Below are 24,653 nucleotides of genomic sequence, written 5' to 3' on the forward strand. Positions count from 1 at the left end.
TTAGATGATGTAATGTTTCAATTGCTTGACCCAGCCCTGCTGTGGGATCATGGCCACGGCCTTGCTTGATGAAAGCACTACATAAATATGCCTCCTGGAAATGTTGGCATGACCCCAGATACCTTCAGGCAATATCTTGTAAGGAAAAGAGATGGATGCCTTAGTTTTGGCTGGTAACTCTAGAAAGAACTGGCCATAGACAGGGCTTCTCACACTGAGCATTTCAGCACTCAGCTGTGTCAGTTAAGCCCCAGGCCCATATTTGTCATTGCAGCCTACACACCAGGGCATCACATCGACAGATCACAGCTCTTCTCTCAAATGGATCTGTCTCTAAGTTCACCTGTAATTCTTTCCTTCTGATCACTCTTTATTTATGACACATGTTTAGAAAAGGGAGAAAGGATTAGGACTTTGAGTAAAAGGGTTCAAGTCCAAATTCTTGCTTCAAAATTTGGCCTGGGGAATACTTAAGGCAGCACAGATAAACACTTGGCTCTGACAGAAAGGTTAGTTCAAGCGGTCAAAGAAAAATCACCTTCCTTTTCTAGACCTCAGTTTACCCAGAGAGGGTAAACTCTGTGCCGTGACCATGGCACGTGCCATGTTTGTCCTGGGGAGTCCTTACGTAGCACAGATGAACACTTGGCTCTGATGGAAAGGTTTGTGTTTCTAAATCACCCAGAAGTATGCTCAAAGAAAAGCCTGGAACTTTTTTATTTGGTTTTGTTTTGTGTTTTAATCCTATGGAGCACTGTTCTGTTCTTATACAACTAAGATGGCCAGGCACTGGAATCAACTCAGTAAGAAATTATTTGGCCTTTTGGGGTTTTAGATAGAGCCTGGATGCCAAATTCTGGATTAAATCCTACGTTATCATTTCCCCCTTAGTTTCACAGAACAACTTCATGAAATCATTTATCAATCCTATTTTACAGGTGAAGAAATAAGGAATATAAGTTAGAACACTGAGGTATACATGCTAGTTTCAACTTGATATAACTCCAAATCTGTGGCCTTAAGCCCTAAGCCATTCTACAGTAGAAATTCATATTCTCACTTATAAAATAATGATACTTAACTTTTTAGTATTTTAAATGTTGTTAAATATTTTAATTTTTTAAAATACTTTTACTAACTCCTTGCAACATGTGCTATTACCCTGCACATTTTTCAAAAGAGAGGGTTGAAGGAGTAATCTTGAAGATTTTTCCCCCAGGTTGGAATTTACCTACTTAAACTCAATGTTGTCTAAGTATATTTGGTGAAACAATAATTTATTAATATTCTCTGTAAAATAAAGGTTTCTATGGCAAGGACATTTAGGAAATTCTGCTCAGGAAAGCCCCTTCTTAAAGATTCCTGATGAATATTTGCATATCAAAGGGATTGAGCAGGCCTGCAGGGAGAAAACCTGTTAAACTTTATTTAACCCAGTGTTTCCCAAATTAATCTGACCATAGAACTGCCACTACCTTCCCTTCTGCCCTCCACACCTGCGTAACATCTGTCAACATTTCACAAAGCCTTTTGGCAAAGTTCATCCTAATTCAACTCAACCTACATTCACTGAAGGTCAGCTTTGCACCAAATCTTTCCTTCCCTGGGCTTGAAGGTCATACTCAAAAAGGTCTGTATTTCCACAAGTTCAAAATCCCATATTAGTAAGTGAGAACTCAAAACAATATAAAATAACGAAAGCAAAACAAAACAAAAAAAGATCTACATTATGCAGATGATACAACCCTACTTGCTGAAACTGAGGAAGACCTGAAGCGCTCGCTATAGAAGGTGAAGAACAGCCTTCAATATGGATTCGAGCTCAACATCTCAAGAAAATAAAAATTCTCACCAATTGGTAGTATCATGATAGATGGTGAAGAGATTGAAATTGTTAACAGCTTGGCTCCACTATTGATACTCTTGGTACCCGCAGACAGGAAATGAAAAGATGAATTATATTGATAAATTCTGCTGTCAGAGACCTTTCCAAAGTCTTGGAGAGCAATGATGTCAGTCTGGAGACTAAGGTGCACCTGATTCAGGCCTATGGTCTTTGAAATTACTTGCTATGCATCAGAAGGCTGAATAATGACTAGGGAAGATAGAAGGAGAATTGATTCCGTTAAGCTGTGGTGTTAGAGTATTGAATATACCATGGACTGCTACAAGACAAACAGGTTCATCCTAGAGAGGGTGAGCCAAAGATGCTCCTTAGAAGCAAGGATTCTGAAATATCATCTGACATACTTTGGACATGTTGTAAGGAGGGACCAGTCCTTGGAGAGGGATGTCATGCTCAGAAGGGATGAGTACAAGAGAGGAAGACACTTTATGCGATGGATTGATTCAGTGACTGGAATAATGGGAAGAGGAGTGTCAGAGATAATAAGATTGGCACAGGATAGAGCAGGTGTAGGGCTGTTGCACTTAGGGTCATTATGACTTACAGGCACATAACACCACCACCAAAAAACAAAAAAAAAACTCCACACAAAAATTCTCATTAGCTGACCTGTAAATTGCTTGTGAGGAGATGGCCTGCATGATTAGTATGTTGTTGTGATAGTTGCATACCATCAAGTCAGAACGACTCATAGCTGACCCTCTCACAGGTTTTCAAAGGCAATAAACCATGCAGGAGGAGATTGCCCATCTTTCTCCCTCAAATAGCTGGTGGATTCAAACCATGATCATTTGTGCTGGCAGCACAATTACTAAATCCAAAGAATAGCCAAAATCAATAATTTACATATTTGATGTTGAAGGTATACCCTCTAGGAGACAGGCTAGTGGTGAGAACACTAGATTAATAAAGAATGAAAACTATTAGTTGGAAAATACAGACTTACTCATAGAAATGAAGCTGAAGATTGAAAGAGTTTTCTACAATCAATAATTTGATCGTTGCAAATTCATTTTTAAAAAATCATAAATGACAACTATAAACATGAACTTTATTGATAAACTACATAGGAATCAGATTGATTAAATTGTGGAAAGAGTCTATGTAAAAGTTTAGTAACTACAGTTAAAACAAGACCAGGACCTAGTTCAAATTGAAAGTGAAGAAAATTAAAACAATTTTATGAGAAGCAAAATATGACCTTGATTGTATCCTAATTTAGTTTAAACATCATCTTATATCTGACATATTGAAAACTAACAATTGAACACCATATGAGTTGTGGAACCATATTTAAAGCATTATCTAGAGAGAAAGCAAAAGATCATTATTAAGATGTTGTTGTTGTTGTTGTTATGTGCCGTCGAGTCGCCTGCGACTCATAGCGACCCTATGTACAACAGCCCTAAACTCCGCTCTGTCCTGAGCCAATCGCACTGTCTCTGACACTCCCATCCCAATTATCCCAGTCACTGAATCAATCCACCTCATAGAGGGCCTTCCTCTCCTGCGCCGTCCCTCCACCCTCCCAAGCATGATGTCCCTCTCCAAGGACCGGTCTCTCCTCACTACATGTCCGAAGTAAGTTAGACGGAGCCTCAGAATCCTTGCCTCCAAGGAGCCACCCGGTTTAACCCTCTCCAGGACAAAATTATTTGTTTTCCTAGCAGTCCATGGAATTCTCAGTACTCTTCTCCAGCACCACAGCTCAAAGGCATCAGTTCTCCTTCTATCCTCCTTGGTCATTGTCCAACTCTCTGATGCATAACAGGTGGGTGTCAGAAGAGACTCTGAAGTTGAACCAAAATAAAAAGAAGGCAAAACAAGAGGAAGGAATGCTGAGGTAAGAGAATTGAATAGAAGATTGCAAAGGACAGCACAAGACAACAAAATATTATAATGACATGTAAAAGGAGCTAGATTTAGAAAACCAAAAAGAGAAACATACTCAGCATTTCTCAAGCTGAGAGAACTAAAGAACAAATTCAAGCCTCAAGTTGCAACACTGAAGATCTGTGAGCAAAATCTTGAATGATGTAGGAAGCATCAAAAGAAGATGGTAGGAATATACAGTCACTGTATCAAAAATAATTTGTTAACAATGAACCACTTCAAGAAAAGATATTTTTTACTATTTCAATTTGTTTTTTAATTTGCTGAGCCTTGTTTTCTGTCCTAATATATGATCAATTCTGGAGAACACTTGAGAAGAAAATAAATTGACTTAGTTGGGTGCAGTATCCTGAATATATCCACAAGGGCCAGCTGACTGGTTGTATAGTCTATATTTTCTTCATCTTTGTTAAGTTTCGTTTGAGTTCATCTATCCTTTCGTAAGAGTGATATATTAATGTCTCCTAATGGACAGCACTGTGATAGGTAGAGAAGAAATTGAGATTGTAAACAGTTTCAGCTTGTTCAGTTCCACAATCAACACTCTTGGTACCAGCAGTCAAGAAATTAAAAGGTGAATTACACTTGGGGAAATCTGTTGTCAGAGATGTCGCCAGAGTGCTAAAAAGCAATGAAGTCAGTCTGGAGACTAAGGCGCACGTGATCCATGCCATGATCTTTACAGTTACTTGCTATGTGACAGGGAGCTAGACAATGACTAAGGATGACAGAAGAAAGATTGATGCCTTTGAATTGTGGTGCTGGTGAAGAGTCTTGAAAATTTCATGACTGGCCAAGAGAACAAACAGGATTGTCCTGCAGAGGGTGATACCAAGGTGTTCCTTGGAGGCTAGGATTTTGAAGCTCCATCTCACGTGCTTTGAGCATGTTGTCATACCTGTAACGGTGGATGGACAGAGTGAGAAGTGAAGACACTATGAGATAGACTGACACAGTAACTAGGTAATGGTGGAAGGTGTGTCGGAGTTCAGGGCGATCGTGCAGTGCCACTATTAGTTAGAGGCAGTTTGAGAGTACATAACAATAACAATCACTATTGTGGTGCTGTGTATTTCTTTCTTCAATTGTATCACTCTCGTTTTATTTTTTTGCAGGTTTATCAGTAGGAACTGAAGCTCTTGTGGAAGGTCAGTGATTGCAGCCTTCAGTATGGATTGAGGCTCAATATCAAGAAGAGAAAAATTCTCACTACTGGGCCAATTGACAGCATCATGATGTGTGGTGAAGAAATTGAGATTGTTCACAGCTTTAGTTTTCTTGGCTCCACAATCAATACTCTTGGCACTAGTAGCCAGGAAATTAAAAGACATAGTGTGATGGGAAAGTCTGCGGTTAGAGACCTCTCTAAAGTACTGAAGAGCAAAGATGTCAGTCTGGAGACTAAGGTGCACCTGATACATGCCATGATCTTTGCAATCACTTGCTATGGATCAGAGAGCTGGCCATGACTAGGGAGGATAGAAGGAGAATTGATGCCTTTGAGCTGTGGTGTTGGAGAAGAATATGGAATATACCATGGACTACTAAAGAACAAATAGGCTTGTCATGGAGAACATGTAGCCAGGTGGCTTTTTGGAGGCAAGGATTCTGAAGCTTCATCTGACATAATCTGGACATATTGCAAGGAGGAACCAGTCCTTGGAGAGGGATGTCATGCTTGGGAGTGTAGAGGGACAGTGCAGGAGAGGAAGACCCTTGATGAGATGGATTGATTCAGTGACTGGGGAAATAGAGGGACAGTGCAGGAGAGGAAGACCCTTGATGAGATGGATTGATTCAGTGACTGGGGAAATGGGGGCTAGGTGTGTCAGAGACAATAAGATTGGCACAGGATAGTGCAGGGTTTAGGCTGTTGTACATAGGGTTGCTATGAGTAGCAGGCGACTCAACGGTACATAACAACAACAACATTAGGTTGACCAAGATAACATATTTTTGATCTATTGTGCCTCTAACCATTATATAGTGTCCTTGCTTATCTTTTATGGTGATAAAAGATATTCTCATATATCTTTTATAATCTTTTACCAGAGATTTTTATCCGAGACTGCCATTTCAGCTTTTTTTGCGGATGCCATTTGGTTGGTGTATTTTTTTCCCAGCGTTTTATTTTAGTCTATATTTTTCCTCTTTTCTTAGATGTGTCTGCTGTAGGAAGAATATTGGTGGGCTTTGGATTTTTTTTTAATCCACTCTGCTACACTTTATGTCCTTATTGGTGTATTTAAGCCATTCACATTAATTATGATTATTGACAGGTTGTATTTTATCATTGCCATTTTGTTGTGTTTCTTATTCTGTTGTTTCTGATTACCATGGTCCAGCCACTTTCCTTTGGAAGTTCCTTAGAATTTTATTTAGAGTTGGTTTTGTTTTGTTTTCACAAAGTCCTTAAGTTCCTGCTTTTCAGAAAATGACCTAGTTTCCCCTTCATATTTGAAGGGCAGCTTTTCTGGGTACAGGACCTTCACCTGGAAATTATTTGCTTTTAATCTTCCCTATATGGAATTCCATTGTCTTCTCTTACTCACATGATTTCTGCTGAAAAAGCAGAACTTAATGATCAGAGTTTACTGGTTCTCCTTTGTAGATAACACTTTTTCTTGTGCTGCTTTTAGTACTCTACCTTTTATTTTAGAGAATTTGACTATTACAAGTCTTGACGTTTTTCTTTTAGTGTCTCGTCTGATGTTCACTGAGCTCCTTGAATATAAATTTCCCATTTCTCCAGAACACCTAGGTTCCTCTGCCACCCTTTTCTCAATGCTTTACCTTGCCTCCCATATTCTGAAATTTTGGTTATACATACGTTTTTTATTTTTATGTTATCCTACGATGCTTTCTTCATTTCCTTTCCATCTCTTCTCTGTTTTTCTTCTAGTATTTTCCTATTGAAGTTCTTGTCTTCCAACTAACTTGCTCTCTGTTTCATCTCTTCTGTTTTTTTTTTCTTTTTTATGTCTCTACAACATGTTGGAAACTTCTACTATTTTGGTTTTGATATACTTGATTGCATTGTCATGCATTTCTATTATTACCAGTATTGTGTTGGTTGTATCCTGTATGTCTTGTAATGTTTTATTGTTTTGCTGTGTTTTTTTTTTAATTCTGTACCTCTTTATCTATAATTTCAATTCTTTCTTCCATCTTTTGCACTTTCTTCCATATTTGTTCAAGTTCCTCAATATTGATTTTTTTTTTCCTGGCTCCCTGTCTTTGGAGTATTTGCTTTCCTTATGGCTTCCATTTTTTCTTCCATCATTTGTACTTTCTTCCAAAGCTGTTAATGTAGCTCCACATCAATATATTTTTTCTGTTTCTTGACCCTTGCGGCATTCACGTTACTTCTAGCTTCCTTTTTTTTTCCCTTCCCTCAGTTATACCTCCTTCAAGTAGCTGTTTGTATGATTCCACATCAATATATTTCTTCTGCCTCCCTAACTCTGGGGTATTTTTTGTGTCTGCAATATGCTCTGATTTTTATTTTTGTTTTTTTAGGAGAAGGTTTATTTGGTTTTTCACAATGTTTGATGCTGCCAGCTACTTTATTGTCATTATGTGACATATTTCTTGCTATGTGTTAGGCCGTTTCTATTGATAGTTCTTTATCTTTATGATATTATTGATTAGTTATAGTTTTAAAGTGTTATGTCTATGGGATTGGCTAACTCAATCTACTAAAAGTACTCTCTGGAACTGTGGAGGACCTAAGTCCTTTAGATCTTCTCTGATCTGCAGTATAGCCATCTTGGAATATCACCTTATTACAGTCTCTTCTCCTAAAATCTAATGTTATTTTTAATCTATGAAGTGACCCCAAAGTGGCCACATCCCCTAACTGGGCAGAGTATTTCTACAGGGGAGTTGCAGGCCTCTCCTTCCCTAGCACCTGAATGTGTTGGCTCTGAAATTGAACCTATTACCTGAATGCAGCTCCCTCCCCAGAAGTTTTTGGTCCTTTTTTTTTTCCTGTGGAGTGACACAACCAGGTTCCCCAACTTAAGTTGTTTCTGTCCAGGGACTTGGAGGCAGCTCCTTCCCTAGCACTTCAAGGTGCCAGTGGTGGAAGTGAGTCTCTTTACTGATTGCAGGCTCTCTCTTAAATTCTATTGTCCTCTTTGGTCCCTGAGATGGCCCCTCAGTGGCCAGGTTCCTGCAAAAGATGTTTTTTCATTGGGAAAACTCTAGTCAAGAACCTCTTCAAAGTATTAAAGAGTAACACTGTTAACTTAAAGACAAGTCTACCTGTTTCAAGCCATGATATTTTCAATTGTTTCCTGCATAGCTGAAAGTTGGACAATGACTAGGAGTACAGAAGAATCAATGCATTGAATTGTAGATTTGGCGAAGAGTGCTGAATATTGAATGAGCTACCAAAGAACTAATAGTTCTGCCTTAGGAAAAAAAATGCAACCAGAGTGTTCCTTGTAGGCAAAAATTATGAAACATCTTTGTATCACATAATTTAGACATGCTATTAGGGGATCCAGTCCTTGGAAAAAGACATCATACTGGGAAAGTTTGGGGTTGAGGAAAGAGAGGAAGACCCTCAATACCATAGATTGACATACTAACTGTAATAATGGGTGCTAGCATTTTGAAAATCAGACTGGAAAGGGCAAATTTAGATCTATTGTTCATGGATTCACCATGAGTCATAGCTAACTTGATGACATATAACAACAATAGAAAATGGGTAGAACAATCGGATCCTTAAAAATAATATAAGTGGATTTGCAAGATGTCTCCCATTCTCAAACAGTACATCAGTGATGGTATGTAACATACCAGCTTCTAACTGAAGGGAAAAAAAATCAGTGGGTTAACTCTCTAAGCAGCTGGTCAAGAAAAATTTAGGCATCTCCTTTCAAGATATATAGCTTTGAAAGTCTAATGGAGAGTAGCTATAAGTTGTAACCTACTCTATGACAATGAGTTTGGTTTGTGGTTTGTTTATGAATCTATTTCTGTTGTTGTTGTTGTTGTTGTTATGTACTATTGAGTTGCTTGCGACTCATAGCGACCCTGTGTACAAGAGCCCTAAATGCCATTCTATCCTGTGCCAACCTAGCCATCTCAAACGCACTCATTCCCACCACTCCACTCACAGAATCGATCCATCTCATTGAAGGTCTTCCTCTCCTTCGTCGCCCCTCCACTCTGCCAAAAATGATGTCCCTCTCCAAGGACCAGTCCCTCCTTGCAACATGCCCAAAGTATGTCAGACGAAGCTTCAGAATTCTTGACTCCAAGGAGCATTCCAGCTTCACCTTCTCCAGGACAAACCTGTTTGTTCTCCTAGTAGTCCGTGGTATATTCAACACTCTTCTCCAGCACCACAACTCAAAGAAATCAATTCTCCTTCTATCATCCCTATTCACTGTACAACTCTCTAATGCACAGCATGTAATTGTAAAGACTGTAGCCCGGACCAAATGCACCTTAGTTTCCAGCCTGACGTCGTTGTTCTTCAGTACTCTTGAGAGGTACTTCACAGCTGACTTTCCAATGCAATTCATCTCTTGATTTCCTGGCTGCTGTTACCGAGAGTGTTGACTGTGGAGCCAAGTAAACGAAAACTGTTAACCATTTCAATCTTTTCACCATCCATACTGATAGGGCCAATTGGCCCAGTGGTGAGAATCTTTGTTTTCTTGATGTTGAGCTTCAATCCATATAGGAGGCTGCAGCCCTTGACCTTCTGCAGCAAGCGCTTCAGGTCCTCCTCAGTTTCAGCAAGCAGGGTTGTGTCGTCTGCATAACGCAGGTTGTTGATGACTCTTCCACCAATCCTGATGCCACCTTCCTCTTCATACAGCCTAGAATCTCAGATGATCTGTTTTGCATATAGATTGAAAAGGTATGGAGACAAAATACATCCCTGACGGACCCCCTTTTTGATTTTGAACCATCCAGTGTCTGCCTGCTCTGTTCTGACAACTGCCTCTTGGTCCAAGTATAGGTTTCACATTAGCACAATCAAATGTTCTGGGATTCTCAATCTTCTCAAAGTCAGCCACAGCTTGTTGTAATTCACACAGTGAAAAGCCTTTGCATAGTCAATGAAGCACAGATTGGTAATTGCTAGTAGCTTATTGGTAGGATTTGTTCTGGGAGCTCTGATAGCCTGTGGTAAGGAGATGCATTGCTAGCCCGATGGCATGCAGTTTTAGTCGCTGTTCTGCGGGAGAAATGTATGGTCTCACATCATTGCTGGCTCTGAAAACCCACTGATGGTTCAGCTATGAGCCAATTTCAACTCTACAATGCCTAACAACAACAGTAAGAAATTAAAAAAAAAAAAAAAAAGATATATTCAGCAACCCTAACAATGCAGTAGTTAAGTTCTCAGCAGATATCTAAAAGATTAGCCATTTGTGCTCAGTAGCTGGTCCATAGAAGAGAAGTATAGCAGTCTGCTTCTATAAAGATTACAGCTTTGGCAACCCTATGAGTCAATGCTGTTGTCCAACAGGGCCACAAGAATTGAATTAAAATTGACTTGCTGACAATTGGATTAGGATTTGTTAGTTCTATGGTCACAACAACAGAGTTATTTTTCCTCAAAGAATTTTAGTAATGTAAGTTGTTGATTGGTTTTATTATTACTGTTGTTATTATTATCCGATTAGCTGTGTGGTAATAAAATAGAAAAATCTCTGAGAAACATCTGTTTGAATATATCTTCCCACGCCTTTTAGTTCCATCTCAGACATGACAGCCACAGACTTTTTTACTCATTCTTATCACTTTGGCACAGTTGATTAAGCATTGTTCAAAAGGTCAGCAGTTCAAATATACCAGACACTCCATGGTGGGAAAATTAAACACTCATATTCTGTAAGGGTTTACAGCCTGGAAAACTTTATAAGGTAGCTGTACTCTATTGTAGATGGTTCCTATAAGTCAGAATCAATTGTAAAGCAGTATGTATTTTTGATCAGCAAACAAATCCCTTCTAAGGAAGAAGCTGAGCTGGTCATTCTATTACCAATAACTTGTCCCCATCTTTTTTTCATCTGTTTTTATTATATTGACTCTCTTAAACTTGTGGCAAATACGTAAGGAACAAAATATTTGTTATTTTAATCCTATTTAAAGAAATCATTCAATGACTTTATATATGGTTTAAATTTTGTTCAGCATTACCATTTCCAATATTTTTTTTGGTCTTTCCTTACAGAAAGCACAGGTGGCCTAGTGGCAAGAAGCTGTGCTGCAATCCCAAAGGCAGATGGTTCAAATCTCAGCAGCTGCTCCACAGGAAAAGGATGGGAATTTCCTCCCATGCGATTAACTGCCAAAGAATCGGCTATGGGTCCAACAACAACAACAGAAGCTCAATGTTCAGTAAGTGTCCATGTCTCCCATCCTCTTCCTTCTGAATTGTAATCACTTAATTAATGAAAATTATTTTCCCTAATCAATCTTTAACATTCAAATTTTGCTGCTGTTAGTGGAAGAAGGGAGGGTACACTGAGGGATAGATGAGTAGAACAAAATGCTGAGAAGTAGGAAATGAGGCATATACAAGAGGCAGGAATGGAAGGCCAGATGAAGTTCAGGGCATATTTTGACCCTGGCTAGAAACTCTGATTGATTTGTATGTGTTCCTATGTTTGTAGCAATATCCAAAACTTGTTGCTGCTTCCCCAAACCCCCTGTCTGTAATATGATCCGAATACAGGTACTTTCTCTGCATATACAGTTCATCCCCCTGGCTTTTCTATGAGAAAAATAGTATGTGACTGTTTTTGTAACATTTGCTGGACCTGAAGAAAAAACATTAATATCTTTTCCCTATTATGTGTTGGATTACTTTGGACCAGAGGGAATTTTTATTCTGCTTTCCAAGCTGAGTCCCTTCCATTAATTAAGATCAGGATATTGGTAACCAGTGTTGTCATCAGTGCAGCCTGATTTTATACCCTGGACAGGAAAGAAAAGGAAAATGAACGTTGAATTCTATTCATATCTTTAATATCTGCAGCCAAAGTTGCTATCCCATCAATTTAGCCAGCTGCGGTCTGGGGTCAAGAACATGGGCCTTGGAAATAGACCCTCATAGATTAGCTGAGGTCCTGGAAAGCAACAAACGCCACACTTAAGGGAGTAACTGAAGATGGTTTAATGGGAGGACTATTGACAGCATGGAAGAGTTAAGCGGCCTACTTAGGGATAGTGAAGCACGTTGGGACTAACTATAAAAGAAGCTGTTCACATGACAGCCCGGAGAGGGCAAAGTCAGAGAAAAAGCTATAGCTATGGCAAAGAGACACCTAAAAGAGTAGTGGCTTAAACAAACCTTGTGGCCACAGCAGAAAAGCAGCACAACTAGGAGAGGATAAGGGAATAACAATATGAGTTACCTCTTCTATTCTCCTGTGCCAGAGCCTGACCCCTCTTGAACACATTAGAATCTAGTGGATAAGAGAGCTGTGGTAGGTAGAATATTGGCCCCGAAAAAATGTAGCATGATCCATGGGGAATTGTGTGGCTAAAACAAAGATGATGTCTCTCTGGCATTTCTAATCCACAAGTGACTAAATGGACAAAGATGAGTCGTTGCCTTCCATGTAATACACAGCCTCGGAAAGCCCACTGGACTGTCGATAAGCCAGTTTCAACTCGATGACAATGAATCTGAGCTTTTGAGTTAAAGATGTGTATGCCTTAATGAGGAGGACCTGAGGCATTTTCTGCAGAAGGTAAAGGGCTGCAGCCTTCAATATGGATTGAAGCTCAACATCAAGAAAACAAAGATTCTCACCACTGGGCCAATTGGCAGCATCATGGTAGAAGTGAAGAGACTTAGATTGTTCACAACTTCAGCTTGCTTGGCTGCACAATTAACACTCTTGGTACCAGCAGCCAGGAAATTAAAAGATGAATTGCATTGGGGAAAGTCTGCTGTCAGAGACCTCCCCAAAGTACTGAAGAGCAAGGATGTCAGTATGGAGACTAAAGTGCGCCTGATACAGGCTATGGTCTTTGCAATCACTTGCTATGCATCAGAGAGCTGGACAATGACTAGGGTTGATAGAAGGAGAGTTGATGCCTTTGAGGTGTAGTGCTGGAGAAGAATATTGAACATACCATTGACAGATAGGAGAACAAACTGGATCATCCTGGAGAGAGTGAACCCAGGCTTCTCCTTGGAGATAAGGATTTTAAAGCTTCATCTTAAAGTTAGTTAGTTGACCTTAACAAGAAAGACTCTCTCTTGTTCGAGTTTCTGGTGGCATAGTCTGCAGTAAGTTGTGCCACTGTGTTTATCTTCATGTTTGAATGAGTTGGAACTGATTCAATGGCAGTGATAGTGAGTATTGTCTGAGTGAACAAAAAGGCAATCACAGAGTCCTTAAAAACTTGAAGAGAAAGAATAGAGGACCTAGGGAGAGGACATTGCGGTCAAGGCTCCCGCTGACTTTGAAGGAGGCTGAGTGCAGGCAACCTCTAAAACCTTGATAAAGCGAGGATGCAAATTTTCCCACAAGCATCCAGAAGGAACTCAGCCTTGCTGACATCTTAATTTTAATCCACTGAGACCTGTTTTGGACTCCTGCCTTCAAGATCTATAAAAAAGCATATTAAAAATTAATAGATAATAGATGCCCATTATGATGGGTGAAGAGAAAAGTAAGGGGTGGCCAGCATAAAACCACTAAAAAAGGGAAGATACCGTGAGGAGCACAAGAAATACAGTCAGTAACCAAGATATAGACAGACAGGCAAGATAAAGTAAGACTTCGTGAAAAGGACTACACCCATGATTGTATACAGGCTGGACTAAATACAGATAATGTTTCTGCTTTCATATGTGATGTGACTGCAACAATACACTTGAACACGGTGAAGATTGAGAGGATGGTGCAGGATAGGGCAAGAATCCGATGTGTTGTTCATGAGATTGTTGTGAGTCAGATTTGACTAATGATACTTATGCATCAGAGAGTTGGACAATGACTAGGGAGGATAGAAGGAGAATTGATGCCTTTGAGCTGTGGTGTACCCTGGACTGCCAAGTAAACAAACAGATTCATCCTGGAGAGGGTTAAACCAGGCTGCTCCTTGGAGGCAAGGATTCTGGGGCTTCATCTGACATACTCTGGACATGTTGTAAGGAAGGTGATGTCCTTGGAGAGTGACATCATGCTTGGGAGGGTGGATGGACAGCACAGAAGGGGATGATCCTCTATGAGATGGACTGATTCAGTGACTGGGGTAATCAGGATGGGTGTGTCAGAGGCAGTGAGATTGGCACAGGATAGAGAAGGGTTTAGGGCTATTATACCTAGGGTCGCTATGAGTCGCAAGTGACTCGATGGCACATAACAACAACAACAACCACCTATCAACAACAGTAAGTACATCATTCTATATAGTAGAACTCTGTCTGGTAGCCTACTGGTTAGGAGCTGTTCTACCAACCCAAAGGCAGGGGGCTGGAACCCATGTGTTTCTCCAAGAAAGAAAGATGAGCAATCTCCTTCCATTACATTTACAGTCTCTAAAAATTCACTGGAGGGTCAGCGGTGAGTCAGTTCTGACTCAACAACAATGAGTGAGAGGGAGGAAGCAGAGACGACAAAGGAAATATTTTTTAAGCTTCTTGATTTTAACAAAAAACCTTTCGGGAGGGAGACCTTGTGATCTTAATCTTGAGAGACATCAAAGTCAAATGAAAATGATATGGTCCACAAAAACAATGTTGTACATCTTAGTTTGGTGAGTACTGACTGGGCTCTTAAAAGCTCACAGAAGACTTCTAAGGGGCAACAATTGTTCTCTTCCTGTCTAGAATAAAGAAAAGTGGGGAAAGCAAAGACAATATACTTTAAAATGTTAGTAAAAAAGACTATGGACCATGGGTAACTCAACTTCCATGCCCCAGAGACTGGTAGAACTAGATAGTGCCTGGCCGTCACTGATGATACTTTTTAACTGGATCACAGTAGAAGATCCTGGAGAGAGTACGGAAATGTAGAACAAAACTAAAAAATGAAAAAGATCAGGCTTCCAGATTTTCCCTGAGACTATGGTCCTTAATCATCTTTCCAACCTAGAACAAAACTGAACTTTTCAGCCAAACAATAGATAAACTTACCAAGTGAAAAATGATACTGGAGAAGCCCTCATTCCTTAGAATAACCAGAAGAATGTTTGTCCAAAGATAAATCCCTCAATGCAGGAATGGGTAGGATAGAAATATTGATAAATATAAGAATTCTAGGAAAGAAGTAGGAAAAATGTATTCACATTGTGATTATTATAATTAATGTAATAAAACAAAATGGGTTTGAAAGATTGCAAAATGAAATGCTTTGTAATTTTTCACAATTACAATTTTAAAATAATGGCAATATTAGTGTCATTTTAAGCTGTGGAGCATGTATCAATTTGTTGACACTTGTACAAGAAAATAATACAAAAATCCAGCTAATGTGGTGCATAAAAGGGAGAGAGAGGATCTGAAGGTATGAAGGTGAATACTAAGCATTCACCATGTGAATGTAGGGTCAAGCCTTAGCCTACTATCACTTTAGTCAAGCCTCTTAAGCAGCCTACATCTCAGTTTCCTCATCTGTGAATCGAGGGCTATCTCAGGTACTCTGATACGTTGTTGTGAAGATCAAGTTGTATAATGACTATGAACGTGTTTTTATAAACTGAGTAAGAAGTCTGCTATATGATGACCATATGATTGAATGCAGAATTCACATTTTAGACATTGCTGAGGTCAAATTCACTTGCCTACATGCCTCTCCAATGATGGCTTCTTTCTGCAGAAAAAATTAGGATCTCTCTCTCCAGCATATTCCCTCATGGGCTTGGCCCCATCCTGACTGGGCTATAAATCTCTTTAACTATAAAGACTTAATGGTTCTTTTTTGGAAAAGATCGGTTGCCACATGCATACACATATGATACATCCAGATGCACATTACATAGCCTAGAAAATAAGACTTCCTGGAGAAATAGAAATGGGTCATGTTTTAATCACTAACCCTACAAGCAAATACAAACACTGTCATGTGTACACGATAACCATGCATATTCTTTTTAATGTATATATTTCCCCTAAAAAGAGCCCAAATAATTGAATAGCTTAGCTCTCTTTAAGACACATCTATGGCAAGACCATAACCACGCATGTACCCTATGCTACAGTATCGCCACCAGTGGCCCAGGGTGAGTTGGAGGCCAGATAAATGCTTAACACCGGCGGGAATGTGTCTCCTTTCTGACAGTCATGAGGAAAAGTCAAATTACTTTTCATGACTTTCAAAATGGCTCAAGGAAGACAAGTTGGTTTATGTATTAAATTTATCTGGAATTTACATTTTGATTGGCCAACAGTCTGGGCAAATTCCACAGTAACCTATCGATCTGACAGAGATATCTGACAGCTCCCAACAATTGCTGAAATGGCTTTTAAAATCAGGATGGTGAGAGCTGGGGAAAATCTGCCCAGAGAACCATCTCGTCCATCTTCCAGCAGCTCCCCCTCCTCCTCCTCCAGCACCCTGGGGGTGGCTTTCAATAAAGCCAATGGAGACATATTTCCAGAGATGGGAAATTAAAATGCTCCAGGAGCCTCCCTCCATTGCTTCTCCTTCCCACTCGCTTTCTCTTTACCCTTGGTCACATATACAGGCTCTTTTCTTTCTTGTGCTGGAGGAAGATGTAGCAGTCTGCTCTTGCAAAGGTTCCAGCCATAGAAACCCAGTTGGGGGAGTTCTGCTCTGCTCACTAAGGTGGTTATGAATCAGAATTGACTCAATGACAATGGGTGATTTTGGTGTCGGTTTTCCTTTTTTGCTAAATTCACAGTTGGTTCAGCTGCTGCTTGCTTGAGACTGATGAAGACAATAAGTAAGCGTGTCTCCTTGGCAGCTCTCTAAAATATTCCTTACATTCTGTGACCCCGGCTTCAGATAGTGAGCCAGAGATCGTTTCTATTTCTCTCTTCCCGTCTAAAACATAATCTGTCATCTAAGGTAGTTTTGTTGTTATTGTTTTGTATTGTCTCTCACATACTGAAGCTGCTTGGCCTCTGAAATGTAAGTGTGCAGCTATCCTTTCTCACTTGCTATATCTGCCTCACATTGCTTATGGCTTAATCCTATGAACAATAAACACTTGGCTTAGTGTTAAGGAGTTGCACTGTCCACCCAAAGGCACTTGGTTTAAATCTACCAGCTTCCTTGCAGGACAAAAATGGGTAATCTCTTTCCAAGCCGTTTACTGCCTCTGAAATCAACGATAACAGCAGCAGTCCAGAATAAAAGACTCCTAGTAGCATAGTCAAGCAGCATCTTGCACGATTAACCAAAAGGTTGTGTGTCTCCACAGGTTTGGATCCATCATCTGCTGTGAAGCTGTAATGGAGAAAGATGAACAGCCTTCTCCCGTCAAGGCTGACTGCTTTGGAAACCTGAGGGAGGCTTGCTGTGGGTCACAACTGCCTAGATGGCAGTAAGTTTTGGTCTTTGAAAGTTCAAGGCATTGCGAAAGAAATAGGGATATATTTATGCAGATTTCTGAGATATCACAATGTAATAGGACAACAGTTCTCAGGACAACAGCGTTGGCATCATTACCTGGGACCTTGTTCAGTCCATGCATTCTTAAGCCTCTTCTCACTTAGAAACTCTGGGAGCATGTTTTAGTAATTCCTCCCAGGAGATCCTGCTGCAAGTTAACATTTGACAATCACCATCAAATTATTTGAGCTATGTAAACACAACTGACCTTGATTTCTTTAAGTATCTCTAAAAGTGACAGTATTGCCACTATGGGATTCCGAGAAAGGTTTGATGAACTCTGACACTGTCATTAAGTACTAGGAAGTCAGTGCTTGAAAGCCATCAGCCACCCTCCATGAGGAAGACTTGAGTTTGCTTCCATGAAGGTACAGCTTGGATACGCTATGAGGCAGTTCTGCTCTGTCTGATAGGGTCATGATGAGTTGAAATCAGCCAAATCACCTATGAGATTTGATTTTCTGAGATGAAGCAAGGAGGAATTGGGGATAATAGAAAAGCTTCCAGAGGAAAGGCCCCTATGGTTTGCTGGAGGACAGTCTAGACGAAGCACTGAGGCTGAGTAAAGGTAGAATCCCAGCATGGCAAAAACCTAGCACTCGTACTACCCCATTCCCTGTCTTGACTTTGGCAGGCATTATTAATAATGATAAAATTAATTTAATGAAAGTTAATAAAAAGATCATAGCACTTTTTCCTGATGAGCACTGTCATAGATAGATTTAGTCTCTTTCTTAGACAAGTTTCCCCAGGTATAAACAGTGCCACAGGCTTGGGGTTGGCATTGTGTGAATTCCATTAACTCTTCTAAAGGGAAGTGTCTCCAATGACAATATCAACAGCACAAAGCTAATTCCTAGGACACCAGATAGCCCTCCGTACTCCCACACCCTCTTCTATCAATTCTCTTTTCTCTCTCTCTTTTTTTTAAGTATTTTTTTATTCTAATTGTCATTTTTAACAAAAGTTTACAGAAAAGTTAGATTTTCATTCATTCATTGGTGCACCTTTTACCCCTTCTCCCTCCCTTCTCCCTCTCCAAGCCGACCAAGGCCTCCCTCTGCCCTCCTACTTGGTCTACTAATACACAAAGACAGTTCTCATGATTAGGAGCTTATCTGGAGAGTAACATGTTACAGTTCAAATTGGAAATAGGATACAATTAATTCAGTCAGGACATCTTCTTATGCATGTTTTCAGGCCCTTCAATCTTCAGTCTTATGACTTTGGAGCAGTGTTACAACGGTTTTTTCAATTTTGCCAATTATAGCATCCCCAGTAAGCCTTGGTGAAGACACTCAGCTGTAGCTCCTTGAGGTAGCAGTGCCAGGTCTGTCTCACACAGATTCCTGATCCTCTGTCACTTCTACTGTTGTTGCTGCTGCTGGTGGTCTGCTATGACCTGGTTCTGGAGACACAGATGGACCTTGCACAGGAATCTCTGGCCTCACTGGACTCATTACACTCTCACATTGTCTTTCTTGATGGTGATGAGATTCCTGTTTTCTGCCTCTGAGCTTGCTCATGGTAAGCCTGACTGGAAGACAAAATGAACCTCTCACTAGTAATGGATACACGTCAGTTTTAAGTTCCCACTCAAAAGACCCTATTTTTCTCATTCATATTATTAGCATAGTTCTACTCAGTTATGTGGGGAGATTCAAAGGTGATGGCTACAATTGTTGTTAGGTGCCGTTGAGTCTAACACAACTCATAGCAATCCTATGAACAATAGATCTGAATCCTGTCCTATCCTGTACCATCCTCACAACTTCTGACACACTAGAGCTCATTGTCCAATAGCTAGGAAAGCTACATTGAATAATTCTCTATAGCACATCTAGGTAGCCAATAGCAATCAGAGAGTTGGCAGAGAGCCCTGTGAGGTTGGTTTTTTTTTTTTTGTTTTGTTTCTGGGATTCAGTCAGGAAAGAAGGCTTGGGTATTAGACTTTCTTTGGGAGAACCTCAAATGCCAAATATGTTTGAATTTTGTTCCCCAGATAGTAGGAAACCTTTAAGGATTTGGTGCAGAAAAGACACATGGTCACAATTCTTTTATAGTTAGCCATTTTATCTTTCACTCCCCTCAGATTTTAGTTTTCAAAGTTGGTTGCACATTAAAATCACTTGGGGAGCTGTTAAAACTCCTGATACCCAGACCACACCTCCAGCCAATTAAATCAGAATCTCTGGGGGTGTGATCTGAGCATCAGTACTTTTAAATGTTTCCTGGTGATTACTAGAAAGAGTCCTCATAGTGAAGTTGTATATGGGCTGGTCTGCTAAGTGAATAGGTGATTGTTGGAACCCACTACTTGGTTGGTCTGCAGGAGAAAGGAGACTGCTTCTACGAAGATTACAGCTTCCTGTGGGACAGTTCTTAGAGAAGACATGATGTTAGTTGGAGTGTCAAGGGAAAAGACTCTCAGAGACAGACTGACACAGTGGCTGTTATCGCAGCTGTACATACAACAGAGATGACAAGAACCGCACAGGATTAGGATTTTTTCCCCCCCAAAAATCAGAGATGTCTCAACAACAGCAATATAGGTCAGTGTATTCTGTTGTAATGAACTCAACAGTGGCAAGTGTGGTGATTGCAATAAGTAGCCAAGTTTGGGACCTCGTATTTTAAATTATATTTCTGCAGAGTGGGAATTCTTTGCTAACCTTCTGTTGTTATAACCCACATCAATACGGCACATTGACTTTTATTGGGAAGTTTCCAGATACTTGATTGCTACTAAATTAAGTCAGCGTCTAGTTTAATCGGTAAGTGAGTTCCTTACTTATGGTCTATGTGAAATCACTTTCCCATCTCAGGTGGAAAGTTTCAAGAAAGACACAGTCAAAATACCTTGATATCATGGCAGCATTTTCATCCTAAATTTAGTGTTTCGGTACCCTACTGAGAACCAAAAACCCTAGAGTCTACCAGACTTTGAACAGACCAAAGCTCTCTTTCTGTTGTTGTAGTAGTAGTTAGTTGTTTTTATTGTTGTGTACCACCAAGTCGTAACTGACACATAGCTGCCCTTCAGTGGTTTTCAGATGCAGTTAATCACAGGGGAGAAGATTTCTCCAGTGGAGCCACTGGCAGATTCGAAACTCATGCCCTTTTTGGGCAGTATTCTGCCTCTAAGCCACCAGAACTCCCTAATTCTCTTTCTAATCCTGTTAAAAGGTAGAAAAGTAGAAATACATCCAAACTGAGAAAGGATCAGAGAAGGAGAATACATATTAAAGCATAGGATTTGCTTCACACCGCCAAGTCAGAACAGACTCCTAGCTCACCCTGCACTAGGTTTTCAGATGCAGTAAATCACAGGAGAGATGGCCCATCTTTCTTTCCGTGAAGCTGCTGGTGATGTGAAGTGCATGCCTTTGGGTTGGCAGCACTTCTCCTTGCCACGACGCCACCTGGGCTAAGATTGCCATTAATGGACTGTTGGAAAGGCTAAGGAGCAGAGAGCTCACTCATCCTATTCTGTTTCCTGTTCTTTCCTCTAAGTTATGTTTTGTTTCTCCTCTACACCAGTCTCATGGTTTAGTGTTTCATTCGTCATTTTCTTCTTAGTATAAATTACTGCCAGAACCCAAACCAAATCTGCTTTTACTGAGTTGCCTCTGACTCACACCACCCCTAGAAAACAGAGCAGAACTACTCTATATGCTTTCCAAGGCTGGAAGTCTTTACAGTAGCAGACTGCCATCCACATCTGTCTCCTTTATGTGGCTCATGGGTTTGAACCATGCACCTTCTGATTAGCACCTAAACACTTTAACAACTGCATCAGCAAGGTACCTTCCATAAATTAGCAGTACTTGTTATTTTTTTAGCATTCTCTTTTTTAAATTCATACTGGTTTACATACAAAGTTCATAAAATTGATATACATTGTTTTTCACACTGGACCTTTCCCTTTTTCTTGCCAATCCTTTCCTCCACCCATCAAATTGTGTGACCCTATGATTAAACACCACCCCTCCTCCTCTTGGATCCTTGTGCCCAACAGCAATAGAATGGACTGAGAAATTATGGTACATTCACGCAATGGAATACTATGCAGCACACAGGAGCAATGATTTTTTAAATTATCACCTAGCTTGGGAGGGACTGGAGAGCATTATGTTAAATGAACTAACTCAATCTCATAAGCACTTGTTATTTTGTTGTTAGTGTTGTTGACTTCTTGGTTGTTTTCTTTTTAATTTTTCTTTTATATTGTTTTTTCATAGAAAATTCATATACTCTGTGCTTCACTCTTTCATTCATTCACCTTGTGTTTCATACAATCATTCCCATGCATTGTATTTTATAAAATTCATCCCCATTGAAGTTTGCCTGATTTGAAATAGTACAGATCCCTTACTGTCTAAGGCTATAAGATTTAAATTCATGTCCATCTTGTCAATCTTCTGCATATCTGAGTAGAACTCTGCCACACTGGGCTGCCACTGGTTTAATTTTTTGGAAGCAGTTTACCAGGCCTTTCTTCTTATTTACTTTTGGGTGGACTCAAGCTTTCAACCTTTTGGGTAGCCACTGAGTGCATTGTTGGCATCACTGAGACTTTCCAAAATTACTATTAAGCCCATTTCTGTCACATTTGATTCAAGCCCATTTCTATCATGTGTTGTTGGATTTTGGGGGCTTTTTTTATGTCTTGCTTTCCAGCTAGATGAGAATTCTCATTTTTTCCTCACTCAGTGAAGTTTAACTCTCGAAATATGTATTACTCTTAGTGAAGGGGGCTTTGTCCATCATGCTTTTCCAATTCTTTATCATAAATTTAATTCCTGTAAACTTCAGTTTACATATTTCCTCCTTAACTATCCAAGACAGATTTGGTTCTCTCAAAGCCATTACATTTATTAAAGCATTTATTTCATTATAATGAGGTGATTTTTCCATTCTTTTCTACTCTCCACCCCCTGACTCCTTTGCAAACAAATTTTTAAATGAAGAAAATTTAAAAGAGTTGAAAAAATTTAGGAGTTGAAAACCCTTCCTAATTCTGTCTCTATCAGATGAACTCACTGTCAGTAGTTGGATATTCATGTTGTTTGGGGTGCATGTGTTCATTTGCTTGACATTGGAACGTATATAAAGGGACAGCTTTATTTTTGAAGATATAATATTGATGTAGACTTTTTTTTAATTAAAAATCCTCTCCTATCCTCATTTACAATGATTATATCAATTTCCATTATATGAATCTACCACAATTTTAATTAATCATTCCTTTCATTTTTAATATACTTTTCACTTCTAATTATGCTATTATTAAAAAATGCACTCAGAAGCACACAGACAAATCTCTCTGATGTATACCTTGTATGTTTTCATCCTTATTACAAATTATCTTTGCAGATTTATAAATGGAATTACTTCTTTAAAATATTTGAGTAACAGTTGATATAATTATTATGATACAAGAGTTAAATTATTCTCTCAAAATACAGGCATACCTCAGAGATATTTTTAGTTCCAATGCAGACTACCACAATAAAGTAAATATCACAATATAGTGAGTCATACAAATGCTTTGTTTTCTCAGTTTATACTGAATTGTTGTCTACTAAGTGTGCAATAGCATCATAAGAAGGTTTGAAATATTTCAAGAATCACCAAAATGTGAAACAGAGACACAGGTGAGCTCATGGTATAGGAACAATGGCACCTATAGGCTTGTGTGATAAAGAGTTACTACAAATCTTCAATTGGTAAAATGCAATATTTGTGATGCTTAATAAAGCAAAGTGCAATAAAACAAGGAATACTTGTATGCAAAAATGTTTGTTCCCAGCAGCACAGAAGAGGAGTGTTTACCGCATAGATTCATTTGGAGAATTTTCTGCTGGTTTTGCTCATTTCAGAGGTGAGGATAATAGTTCATTGTGTTGATTTGCATCTACTTCAATGCTCGTGAGGTTGCTTTTTTAAATATATATTTCCTTACTGTTCGTATTTCTTCTTTCATGAACTGCTTCTCCATGCTAATTGTAATTTGAGTGTACCTGGCAATGTCTTTCACACCTTAAAAGATATTACTTTTTTTGAGCGTCCCCAGGCTGGCTCTGGGCTGTAACTAGGGGGACTACGAGGCACCCCAGGGTCATTGTGAGTTGGAGCTGACCTGTGTGGTGGTGCTCACCCTCATAATAGCAACTAGAAGAACAGCACCTTATGCATGGAGGGGCAATTACTGAGCACTTAAGAAGAAGCGTGATTAGTGACAACATGACCAGTGAAGTGATAGAAGATGAGAAACAGTTCTGCTCAAAGGCCAAGACCTACTGGAAAGAAATCCCACCCACAGTGGACGGCATGCTCGGGGGGTATGGCCACATCTCCAGCATCGACATCAACAGCTCCCGGAAGTTCCTGCAGAGGTTTTTGAGGGAAAGCCCAAACAAGAGGGGAAATTCCTATGCCCTGGACTGTGGAGCTGGCTTTGGAAGGATCACCAAGCGACTGCTCTTGCCATTGTTCAAAGTGGTGGATATGGTTGATGTGACGGAGGACTTTCTGGTTAAAGCAAAGACCTACCTAGGTGAAGAGGGCAAGCGGGTGAGGAGCTAGTTTTGTTGTGGTCTTCAAGACTTCAGTCCAGAGCCCAACTCTTACGACGTCATCTGGATCCAGTGGGTGATAGGCCACCTGACCGATCAGCACCTGGCTGAGTTCCTGCGGCGCTGCAAGCAGGGCCTTCGTCCCAATGGCATCGTCGTCATCAAAGACAACATGGCCCAAGAGGGTGTTATCCTGGACGATGTGGACAGCAGCGTGCGCCGGGACCTTGAAGTGGTCCGCAGGGTCATCTGCAGCGCAGGCCTCAATCTCCTTGCCGAGGAGAGGCAGGAAAACCTCCCTGACGAAATTTACCACGTCTACGGCTTTGCCCTCAGATAAGCCCTGGCTAGTTTGCAGGAGAAACCGAGGGACCAGTGTGGGGGTGGGAAGGGAGCTGGCAGTTGTGAGCCCAAGGCTCCATGTTGATGGTTCAAGGGTGTTGAAAGGGCACTAAATATACTGTCTGCTCTCTACTCATTAAAAAAAAATACTACTTTTTGTTTATAAGTTTTTCCCCTAATATTTTGTCATTGATGTTTATTTTTTTTTCTATAATTATATTTTATTAATTTTCATAAACATTTACAGAGATTTTGGGCTTCCACTCATTCATTGTTGCACTATTCTCTCTACCCTCCTCCCAGTTTGTTCTTGTCCAAATGCCACAGTGCTTGTCAAAGCCAGTTCTGATTAATCTTCCTTGTCAG

The 24,653-nt window shown here is 40.0% G+C and overlaps 1 pseudogene; it reads left to right on the forward strand.

Annotated features, from left to right (window-relative positions):
• Positions 1-23,613: 23,613 nt before the first annotated feature.
• LOC102863110 lies at positions 23,614-24,285 on the forward strand (annotated as a pseudogene).
• Positions 24,286-24,653: the final 368 nt, after the last annotated feature.

The sequence above is a fragment of the Elephantulus edwardii genome, unplaced genomic scaffold (assembly GCF_000299155.1).
Source record: "Elephantulus edwardii isolate Elephantulus edwardi_28Jun2011 unplaced genomic scaffold, EleEdw1.0 scaffold00092, whole genome shotgun sequence".
NCBI lineage: Eukaryota > Metazoa > Chordata > Mammalia > Macroscelidea > Macroscelididae > Elephantulus > Elephantulus edwardii.